This window comes from Talpa occidentalis, unplaced genomic scaffold, assembly GCF_014898055.3.
Source record: "Talpa occidentalis isolate TD23 unplaced genomic scaffold, MPIMG_talOcc4v2.1 talOcc4.11, whole genome shotgun sequence".
Classification (NCBI taxonomy): domain Eukaryota; kingdom Metazoa; phylum Chordata; class Mammalia; order Eulipotyphla; family Talpidae; genus Talpa; species Talpa occidentalis.
Window position 1 is genome coordinate 24581435 of NW_023601104.1, and position 12320 is coordinate 24593754.

The following is a 12320-nucleotide window of genomic DNA, read 5'->3' on the forward strand; positions in this document are numbered from 1 at the left end:
TCAAAATCTAAGCTTCTAATTACATGCCTCCTCCTGTTAATTATTTCTTGGTATATTAGTTCTATCTCCTCAGCCAGATTTTAAATTGGGTGAAGCTATAAAATGCTTTCTGGATTAGCTTCCAGTCTTAGCTCTGCTAGCTATCAGTTGTGTGTGACTGTGGGTAAGTCACTTAATGTCCCTGGGTCTCACTTTCTTCATTTGAAAAGGAAAGCACTGGATTCTAACTTCCCTCCCAGTGTAAGGCCTGGGAATGGTGAGGACAGTAAATGGCAGATTTGATAGGAGTGCTTTAAGGATAAGTGGAAATGGAAGTAGATAATATCTTTTAAATAGTAACTGGCCTATTGTCAATGCTTAATAAATGTTAGTTCTAATTGTTTTCATGGTAATGAGTATAGTGTTTTCTGATTCTGTGATTTCCTTATATACAATAGAATCTCAAGTTACTTAGAACTTCACTTCTTGTGTTCTGTTCAGTGGTAATGAAAAATGACTTAAAATCATTTCTAGTCAAGGACTCCTCTCCGGGTAGCCAAGTGCCCACCATGACTTTGTGCAAGGCAAGCCCTCAATGAGGAATTCAGTTAAATAATTGTCTTAGGCAGCAAATGTGTTCTCTTGCTCTGTGTCCAGCAGAGGGAGCCAAAGAAAAAGAACAAATACTTTTCTCTGTTCAGGTATCTAACACATGGGCTTTTAGAGGTCTCTTCATTCACCCCACTCTCTCCTCCCCACACTATGTTGTAGATCATGAACCCAAAATCAAGAGGGGGAAGGGGTTTTCCCACGGTTACCACTACTAAGTGGTATGACACTCAAAAAAACAAAACTGTGTCCTCAGGCCTCATTCTCAGGTCCTGACCCAGGGTCCTTGGCTGCTACCATGTTGTTTTCTTGCTCTTCAAGAAAATTAGTATAGATAGCTGTGACCTCAGCATCCTGTTTGCTTCCATTTTCTGAAAGCATAAGCTGTGGGGTTGAGTCCCGGCTCTGCTCCTTATAACTGTGTGATCATGGACAAGTTACACAGTCTCTCCAAGATTCAGAATCACATCTTTAAAGTAGTTATAATAATTACACTTATGTCAAAAGGTTATTGGGTAGAGTAAATAAAATGTATAATGCAAAAGGTCTTGCAAGCATTTTATGCTTTGAATGCATGAGGTGCCTTAACACATAGGAATACTTATCTTTGTCAAAATAAATTATTGTGTCTAAATAAATTGAAACCAGATAATGTCAGTATCAAACTCCACTGCTCTCAGAAACCAGCCATTTAAATAGAGCTGTCAGAATACAGGACAACAGGGACTTCTAAGGACTGCAGCAAACTACAGAGTTCATGGTCATAGGAGACAATCAACCTTTACTAGGAGAATATTTAAGTCCAGTTTTGCCAGAGCTTCCCATATGTCAAGAGAAGTTGGAGATCTAGGTTTTGATAGGAAAATTTCTGATTTTTAAAAAGTCAGACAAAATAAAATCCAGGCCAGCAGCTTGTAATGCCTGCCTTTAAAGCTAATTTTAGAGCTCCATATGCAGAGACACAACACACTAGAATTGAAAAACTCGGCCCAGTAGAGTCAGAAGAAATATGTCTCTCATTTGGAAGGAATGTGCCTATAATATAAACCCACAGGATTGTTTTCCCAGAGACCTTACTCAGCAAATACATTGAACCCCCAGGGATTATTTTGCAGTCTCTAGAATATCCTCCAACTTTCCTTGATGACTTCAGATTTTCTGCCCACTCCATGCCGGATGCCATTTAAGTTGCCACAGTCTTCCAGCTTGACTATAAATTATACATTCCACACTGATATATTTTTTCTTTACAAGGTAGAAAATACCATTTCACAATTTTATATATAACATTCATTTTTATTTAACAGCTACCTTCATTAGATATTCATTGAAAAGAGGTCCATTGTAAGCAACAGCTAGGTGGGGGGAAGGGGTTGAGTGTCTAGAATTTTTTATACCAAACTTTCAGTGCATATTGAGAATAAAAATCATTTTTGTTCCAGTCACTGACAAAAAAATGAACTGTAGGCACATCAGAATAGGAAAGAGAAAATGCAGTGTTAAATGAAAGTGAAAGAAAGCAGGGCTGGGGAGTGCCCACTCTAGAACAGTTCTATCCAAACTTCTTCAAGACCCTTGACTGTTTGCATTTTTCTGCCTGTGCAGACTAAGCCCCGTGGCTTATGCTTGATTTCCATGGGGTAGCTCCACAACCATCACCCTTCCTTTAGGAGAAGGAATGATTGAGAAATATCTTTGTTTCCCTATCTTGCAACATGTTTTTGGGCACCTGTTTGACTCATAGGGTGATGTTTCAGGCTACCCCTTGGGGAAGATAACTGCTCTGAGTACAGTGCAGGCTTTTGTTTAAAATTGAGGTTTCTAATTAGCATAGCCAAGATAGGACTGTGTTGACTTTGTCCTGTTATTTGTTTCAATAATGCAAATAAGCTTTTTAGAAATCAACCAGAGACTATTAAGAAACATGTTGCAGCCTGTTCAGAGAGAGTAGCACCAAGTTAAAGTCTCAAGCAGACAAGGAAGCTGGTCAATGTGATGGGAACTGAGTAGGGGCTGTTCGTAACCGGGCTCCCAGTGGTCTGGATGCTCAGGTTTAATGAGCAGGAGGAACCCCGAGCCCATAGGCAAGAGTGTTAAGACACAGCCTGTGAAGCTGTCCGCAGCCTCTACAGCACGAATTTGATCCCCAGTTGGCCAGGGAGCTACCCACATGGTGCGGCAGACCTCTCCTGACTCGCTCGCTGCTCCCCTCAACAGTGTATTTCAGTCAGTCTGCCTGTTCTGTTCCCCACTCTGTCTCTGGTGAATCCTCTCACCCCCTGCACCTCTGGCCTGTGCCCCAGCTCTTGTATGCATAAATAAATCTTTAAAAAGAGAGAGAGAAAGAGAGAGAGAGAGAGAGAGAGAGAGAGGACCCTTGTGGAAGCCTCTCCTGTGCCCTGATGTGGAAAAGCCAGCACAATACTAGAAGAGATTAAAAACAATTTTGCATGTCAAAAAAAAAAGTGAGGTTGATTTTCATGAGAGAGAGCAGAGAGCCAGAGGCTGAACTCTCTGGTTTGCTAGCTCTGTGGACTTGGACAAACAACCTCCTTTCATTTTGATTTTGCCAATTACAAAATGAAAGAGTTAGAAAACAAAAGTCTGAGGTCTTATATTATATAACCATGAATTTCCCCCAACTTTTACTTTGAAAAATTTTGAGTTTGTGGAAAATGAAAAAGATGGACCCATCAGTTGTTTACATTCACTCCATTTATTTTATCTTTCTTTGTTGCTATTTTATCTATTTATACACCTACAGGAAAATACAAGAGGAAATATATATAATTAAATAAATATGTATCTATATAATCAAATCACTGAAGTTCAGTTGATGACCTTTCCTCACTAAATTGTTTGCCGTGCATCTCTAACAAGAAGAATATTTTTCTTTATAATCACAGTATCATAAGCAGATACAGAGAGAAAGCTAGCATTCTTATACAAAGCTAAACTTGCTTCTTTTCTCTCTTTGTGTGTCGCCCAGCCTCTTTCTCTCTCCATCCCTTCATGCTGTCTCTCCAACCTCCTTCATTCCCCCTCTTCATATTACTATGGGCTCATGAATTACTTGTTATTTCAGATGGATCCCGTATCCCTTTCATAAGAACACATTGGTTTTTCAGTTCTTCCTTGGTATCTAGCAATATAAAATATTTCTGACTCATTTTATTTTGTTTTTCCTAAATCAGCCGTTTTCCAAGGAATCCTATTCCTTTTTAATGGATATTCACATCAAAATCTGGGCAATGAATCTGCTCATTGCAACTAGCTGTCATTCTTGTCTTTTCAGTGGGCAAACTAGAATATATATATATATTCTACATAAAGACTATATAGAGCTATATATAATATATAACCTATATAAATTTGAATTTATATTCCAGAATTCATATATTCAAATTTAATGTTTAAGTTATTTTATTTTTTTATCTTCATCTTTTCACTTACATAAAATCTTGATTACTAATAACTATATCCAATCATTTGCTTTATCCTACAATATTTATGTATGGTTTAAAAATTATAATGTAGGCCTCCCTGGAGGCATAGGCGGTTGAGCGCAGTGCTGTGAAGCTGTCCGCAGCCTCTGTAGTGCCGGTTCAGTCCTTGCGGCTGCGGAGCAACCCACATGGCATGGCAGACTGCTCCTGTCTCACCTGCTGCTCCCCTTAGCAGTGTATTTCAGTGAGTCTGCCTGTTCTGCTCCCTGCTCTGTCTCTGGTGAATCCTCTCAATCTCCCGCATATCTGGCCTGTCCCACGGTTCTTGTATAAATAAATAAATCTTTTAAAAAATAAAAATTATAATGTTTACATTACTAATAACCAATAAACATACTATGCTTCAGAGTCTATTGAATTCTTTTTGACCTTATAGTATATCCCACTAAGGATTGGTCATCCAGAGTCCTGATATTCAAAATTTACTTGAGTCCATTCTTTTCTCTGAGTGGTTGTTTTATCAGTATTACCTACTATATAACTAGATTTGTTTGTTTCTTTTTTATCACTGATTTTAAGTTTGGAACCCCTTTTCATTAATTTAATTTTTCTTATATACTTAAATATAAAAGTCATTCACATGCTTCCTATGTTTTTTCCCTCCACCCCAGTTTTACCTCTCTCCCTTACAGGTTTCATTAATTTCTGCTTTATCCTTCCTGTGTTCCTTTTTCTTTAAAGATTTATTTATTTATGCATACAAGAGCAGGGGTGCAGGCCAGAGGTGCAGGGTTGAGAGGATTCACCAGAGACAGAGTAGAGAACAGAACAGGCAGACTCACTGAAATACACTGCTGAGGGGAGCAGGGGGTGAGGCAGGAGAGGTCTGCTGCACCATGTGGGTCAGCTCCTGGCCACGGATTGAACTCGTGCTGCAGGGGCTGTGGATAGCTTCATAGTGCTGTGAGTTAACCCCTTGTGCCACCAGGGAGGCCCGATTCCTGTATTTCTTTTTACAACACACACACACACACACACACACACACACACACACTTCTCCCTTCCTTCTGAGTGAAGAATATCCTACTATATACCTTTTGTACCTTGCTTCTTTCACTTAACAATATATCCTAAAAGTTACTCCAAATCCACTCATAATGAGCTTACTCATTCTTTTTCTTCCTTTCTCCTGTGTCACCAGGTATTTTCAAAGGCATATTAATGAAAAAAGACTTCAGAAACAAATAACACTAAGTGTCTGGCACTATAATGGAAGACTTTGGACACTTTGGAAGACTTTGGAAACTGACTTAGAGATCAAGAGAGACAATGTCTCCACTTTATAGTTGTGGCAATAGACTCAGAGGGGTGAGGTGACTTTCCCCAGCTGGTAGATGCTGGGCAGTTACCCTTCAGGGCTGAGAACTGATCCTAGCTCTAGAAATGCTGCCTACCGCGAGCTTCTCCAGGTGCTCTCGACCAGGACGACCGTGGGCTGGAAAGAGCTGCCTCCACAAACATCCCTCTCCTCTCCTACATCCTGCATCCAAACACATGCTAAGGTGGGGCTATGAAGTCCAGTCCCCTTGTCCCAGCTCAGGACAACTCCAGAGCGCCACTCCAGCTCCAGAAACCCCGTGGGGTTGGCTGAGCCCTTGTTGTGACTACATCTGAGCCCAACCTCTCCCTCTGTGCAGCCCTGCCGCCCTCCTCCCCAGGGGCTAGTCCCAAGGGCATGAGCTAGTTAACCTCCTACCCACGGATCTTCCTCTCAAGGTCTGCCTCCTGGGAAACCCAACCTGAGACATCCAGCTATACGGAGAATCAAAACTAGACACGGAATCTTCTGACAATCAACCTGCTCCAATGTACTGTATGTACCACCTTTCACTTCCTTACCGATGTACTTAACTATTAAGAACTCTGGTGTCACTATTCAAAGTTTCTGGGCCAAACATTTCCATCTCTCGAGTAACGTGCCTTTGAAGATAATACTTTATTTTTGTTTTATTTAAAACAAATGTAATCCCGATATCAGCTAAGATCTCTGGACCCACTGTGGTCTGGATAATGTGGACATGAATACCCATTCCATGCTCTGTGGCAATCCAAAGCTTTCTACAAGATTCCTGAAAACTCTCAGAGAATTTATATTCTTAGAAAAATGCTGGCTCTAGCTCCTGTTTCTTTATGTGATAGAACAGAATATGCTTCCTCTGAGAAAAATATCCCCTTCTTTTGGGTAGCAATTTTTCCTCCATCCCTTTTCACACTGTAATATGTGATCCAAATAAGAATGACTATATTTTCATTTGTGGATACTTCAGCCACTATGGCTGGTCTAGGCATGAACACAAGATCTGGTTCATTTCTGTTAGAATCTTTTTGGGCAACTGTAAAAATTAAAATTAAATGAATTGATCTTTTCTTATTTTCCAAGATAGGATCCTAGAAGCCACTGGTAGACACACCCCAGTTGAGTGGAGAGCATTTATCTGTACTAGGAAGACATAAGGTCAACACAAAATGATCTAAAGAGATTTGATGGCGTCTGAGTCCCTACATATCTTAATCTCTGAGGCTGCTTTTACCTTCACCTTTTCCACAGTGTGAACTGAAAATGACATAATTGTTGCTGGAGAATGCTAGATTGCCTCTCGCAAAGATGATGATAAGTGGCAATAATTGTAGTGCAAAAGCAATGTAGAATTAGAAAATAACACATTTTGAAAACTACACAATAGCGCTGGCTTCAGCAGCAAGGATACTGAAGTTGGGATGATACAGAGATGAACATGGCCCCTGCGCAAGGATGAAAAGCAAATTCCTAAAGTGTTTGTTAAATTTTTAATACTTGATGGGTGTATCCCAATATGACCTTAATTTTAAAAAATTAAACTAAATTAAGAGGGAAAAAGAAAACTAAACAACAGTCAGAGAGGGGAGTCAGATTACAAATTTCTACCAGGTTCCAGACTATATGTGGGTTGCTGAAAATGCAATTTGTGACTGGAGATCATCTCCTCCATGCCTGCTCTTCACCCACCAATTCCTGTGATGCCCAAATAGGCTGTGGTCTCTCCTCCTGAAGGGCTTCCCACAGAACAGAATGCCCTGTCTCCCCTATTTAACCTGTGACCCTGCAAACCACTGTAAATACAGTGGGGGAGCACAGGGTCTGCCTTTGCTAAATATTATTTGAAAGACTTCAAAAACGTGGGAGAGTTTGTGTTATCTGTGCCCTACATAACAGTGACCTTTGAGTTCGCAGAATGGCCTGAAAATGGTTGTCTACAAGTCAGTTTCATCAAACAATCATGAATCTACAATAACCTGCCCTGGGCTTTGAAAAGTGGAGGCTTTTTCCTTTACAAACCATTGGTACTGCTTTCTCTTTCCTTTCCTAAAAGGATAAAATATTGAGTTTAGCCTTCAATACCAGAGGAAGGAGACCCTTGTTTTAATGGGATTTATTTGCAAAATCTTTCCTCTGTTCGGCGCCTAGGTGGAGTAATTTGCAGAAATGATGGCATATGAGTTAAGACAGTCAATCTTCTGACTCCAACTCTCCCGCCCCTCTGCCTCCAGCCCCATATTTAGTCTCTCAGAAGGCCTGTTCAAACGTGGCTCCATCTAAGCCTCACCATACTGTGGTTCTGCAGCCCCCGGACAAGGATGTAACTCCAGCTGGGACGCTCAGTGCTGGGGTCTTGAGTTTGAGCATTTTCCCAATGATGATACCTCAAAATCCTCTGAGATTTGAGATGAAATGTTGACTACTGCAGATCTTAAAGAAACAGAAAACGCCACTTTAAAACACCAAACACTGGATAGTAATATTAACTTTGAAAACTTAAATTCTATGAGCGCCAATTTCTACATGCATAAAATGAGGAAATACAACACCTACCTCACACAGGTGTTTTGCTTAGGGAATGTTGATTGAGTAAGTGAATCAGGGAACTAATTAATTTGCTGAGCATATGAGTCAGAGTTCTTGGTTGTTAGCAATAGAAACAATGTGATTAAGTTAAGCAGAAAGGGAGTCTATAAGCAAAATAACAGGAAGCTCACAGAATTGGCCAGCAGCAAAAGACAGGCCAGCCCCAGGTTGTGGGCTGCAACCAAGGCAGCACGATGACAGCCAAGGTTTTGCCACAGAAACATCCCTCAGGTGGTAGCTGCCAGCACCCTGCCCCCCAGACATGCCCTCTGTGGCTGGGCCTCAACCTGAGTCACCCCACTCACCTAGGGCAACTCTCCTATTGAAAGAAATGGAAAATGAGCCCACTCTGCATTTCTGGGTCTCCTCACTTCACCATCCAAGATTTGAAAAATCTTGCCTGAATCTAACTGTGAAGAAATTACTATAATTTTGAAATGGACTTTTCTTTCCCCGCAGGAGGAATTAGTTTCAAATATAGTTTTTACCTGCATCCCTGCTTTTGCCAAGGTCTTGGGTCCCTTAACAGATTAAAACTCAGATGGATAGGTGGATGGAGGAACAGATGGACAGACAGAGAAATAATGTAATTTTTTTTAAAGATTTATTTATTCATTTATACAAGCACTGGGTACAGTCAGAAGCACGGGAGGGTGAGAGAATTCACCAGAGCCAGAGCAGGGAGCAGAGCAGGCAGAAGGACCGAAGTACACTGCTGAGGGGAGCAGCCGGCACGGCAGGAGAGATCTGCGCGCCATGTGGGCCCCTCGCTGGTGGCAGGGGACCGAACCAGTGCTGCAGAGACTTCGCAGCCCAGCGCTCAACCGCTGCGCCACCAGGGGAGGCCCTAATGTAATTTTTTTTAATAACTGAAAGAAAATGTCCCCGCTACTGAATTGAGCAGGTGAGGATATTTAGACAATGACTTCTACTTTAAGCTGCTGAAACCAAGATTTGGAGGAAAAAATGTGATAGATTATACAGTTTTAATTTTCCTTTTCACGTCAGGATTTTATCGAGACAAATGTTTTCCGGCAATAAGCTCATGCAAAAGATTTCCATTTGGATTTATATGAAAGGTGTTACATGAGACAGCAGACAGTATCACCAGTTATGGTTTCACACACGCAAAAAGGCTTATATGAATAAACTACATGTGAAGTAGTTTCTGGAGACAAACCGTGTCTTAGAAATAGACAAACCGTGTCTTAGAAATGTTTCCGCCGGCCACACTAGAGATGGGACCGGTGCTTTGTCTCCTTTGGGTCCACCCCAGATGCAGCTTGCAGAGTCTGCAAACACACGGGGGCCCCCCAGTGGGTGTCTTCTATCATGTCAGAAGTGAGGTTTGGGGGCCTCCCCGGTGGCGCAGCAGTTGAGCGCTGGGTTGCGAAGCTGCCCGCAGCCTCTGTGGCGCTGGTTCGATCCCCGGCTGCTCCCCGGCCACCGGAGGAGGGTCCCACATGGCGCGCAGACCTCTCCTGCCGCCCGCTGCTCCCCTCAGCAGTGTACTTCGGTCCTTCTGCCTGCTCTGCTCCCCGCTCTGGCTCTGGTGAATTCTCTCACCCTCCCGCGCTTCTGACTGTACCCAGTGTATATATAAATAAATAAATAAATCTTACCAAAAAAAAAAAAAAAAAGAAGTGAGGTTTGGGCATGGCGTGCGCTCCCAGGAATGGACAAACATGTCTCTGAATGTGACCAGTCTCTGAACGTGTCCCACGGCCCTGCAGGCCCTCAGGGGGTCTGGCCTTAGACTGCAGGCCGGAGGGCCGTCTGGCATTTTGTTTTGGAAGGATTCAAACCTGCCCCGAAAACAGCCTGGTGTCCGCAGCTGGAGGAATATCTACAGATGGCAACACTTGCTTTTTCCCTTTTTCTGGAAGAAGCTCAGCCACTGTTCCAGCTCCACTACGGTCAGAGCGCCTCCATTACCTGGGAGGCAACCTTCCAGCAACGATGTTCCTCAGAAACTACATGGCATTAGAAGAGGAAAACCCTCACTTGTTGCATTTGACAGAGGAGAGCTGGAGAGGAGCCTGTAAACAGAAGGGAATCGAATGCTGATGAAAACGGCCAAAACGCTGGGCTCCTCACCGCCTTTCCAAAAGATCTGAAATGGGTTTTTTCCATTTTAGGAAGAAATCAAAATGAAGACAAAAATAAAATTAGGTTAGTAAGATGAAGTGTGGCGTCAAAGTGGTTTTCCAAAAATACATACCACAGGATTCTGCACCAGCTGGGCAAACTCTGCAAAACCAAGGCAGCTGCCTGTGCCTCTGTGCAGAGGGTCCGCTTAGGTTGAGGCAGTAGGCCCTGGCCCGGCTCAGGAGAGGAATAGCTGAGGCCTGGGTGACAGGACAGCATTTGCCTTTCTTGGGAAGGACCAGGCTTTCTCACACTCCTTTCCCATGGACTAAACTGCTTTCTTGGGGCTCTGTGCAACTCACCACACTCTTCTCCCCAGTGCTGCTCCTCCCCCCGCAACGTGGACTCTCTGAGGTCCCCCTGGGTTCCCAGAACACTCTTCACGTCTTTATTTAGTTCAGTAGAGTGATGGCTTTGGCTCTTATTGAAGGAAGAGCAGTCAAGCAAGTAGATAGGAGAGATAGTAACAACGAAGTTTGTATGCACCCCCTTTTTTGTGTGAGGACAGAGTTGGGGTTGGGGAGATAAAGGAAGAGGGACTTCTTACCTTGGAATTAGATTGTTCTTAAGAACGGACCTGAGGTAAAATTATTTTACTTATATCAGAGGACGTAGGTGGAGGGTGAATAGGGGTGGGCCACCCCTCTTCATCTTCCTATCAACCCCCCAACCCCACCCATGCTTACCCCACTTCCCTTAACTCTACCTAGTCCTTCCGCGGCAACAGGCCTAGTAACAGGCTCTGGTTCCAGCCACACTCACCATGGCCCTCCCCACCCCACAGAGCCCCACAGCCAGTCTAAGTCCTGTGCCCTTCAGGGCTGGTGTTTTTCATCTGGTGTGGGGGAAGGAGCAAGCTATGGGCGTGGGGAGTGAGGATGAGGGGCTTGCGACAGGTCCTGGCAGAAGTGAGTGCCAGCAAACCGAGAGGGAATTAGAATTCCTGGGTATATTTCAGGGAAACTCAGTCCTGGGAGCCAGCTAAATAGAAGACAGAAGGCAGCCAGAGGCTAGAAAATAAGAAATGAGATCTGCAAAGTTTGTCTTCAATTTGCTAGTAATAATGTCCCTGAGACTAACATCTGGATAACAGAGCTCTCTCTGTGCTCCTGCTTGCTCAAGAGGGTTCTCTCTCTTTCTCTCTCTCTCTCTCTCTCTCACACACACACACACACACACACAAACACACACACACACACCTTTCACACACACACAGAGAACATTTCACTCTTACACCAACTTGATACATAGACAATTATGATATCAATTTTTACAAATCTAGAAACCCTTCCCCAGAAAAAGCACTCCCAAAGTGAGGTTTGTGTTTTCTGCTACCACAAATTATGTTGATGATAAAATAACCCACAAACCTTAGTAATTTCAGATGCTAAAGAATTACTTAGAGAAAAAAAATGTATGAAGGAAAAAAAGATATACCTGTGTAAAAGCAATCCCAATTAAATCACCCAGTGGGAACTAATAACTGCGAAACTCAATGTGATAATGGAGATCATGAACAATGTCTGATTAATAAATTTCTCACAAGTTTTATTTGATTATTATAATCTAATAAGTTCTATATACTTATATTTTCTCACATTATGCACTTCATGGTGTCTTCTCAGAATATTCTTATATTCTTTAAGAGGTTAAAGTAATTGATTATTTCATCAGGCTCATGGAGTCAGAGTATTTCACAAGATGGGGTATAAAGCAAATATAAGGATATAATCTTTGCTCCAAATTGGCCCTGTATTTCAAATAAGAACAACAGTATTACATCAAGCAAATTGGTATCTTTATAATTTTGTTTTTGAAATTCCATGCCCAAGAGGGAGGCTCTCAGCACACACAAAAAAATGGGTGAGTGCCAACGGTGGTCAAGACTTAATTTATGTACACTGCCACCAGGTGGAGGTAGAGTGCCATAGGTGGTGAAGTCTGAAAGGTTAGGTGGAGCATTTGCTAAAATTATGGATTATGGTTCTAGTTCAAACTCTACAGATTCACAATCACAATTTTTTCTATTTCTTCTTATTAGAAACATTTACTGAAATAGCAAAATGCAAGGGATCCAAAAACTAACATTTTAAATTGTTCTTTAGAAGGGTTTTACAAATGAGAAGAAGCTGTACCTTTCCCTTCAACCTCTTCTTTTTTCTCACAAATACATTCAAAGAAAATTATTGACCCCT

At 42.2% G+C, this 12320-nt stretch overlaps 1 non-coding gene across 1 annotated transcript; it reads left to right on the plus strand.

The window, feature by feature from the left end:
* Window positions 1-6781: 6781 nt before the first annotated feature.
* Window positions 6782-6883, plus strand: LOC119239597 (U6 spliceosomal RNA). Its single transcript, XR_005123880.1, has one exon. It is a non-coding gene; the product is annotated as a U6 spliceosomal RNA (small nuclear RNA).
* Window positions 6884-12320: the final 5437 nt, after the last annotated feature.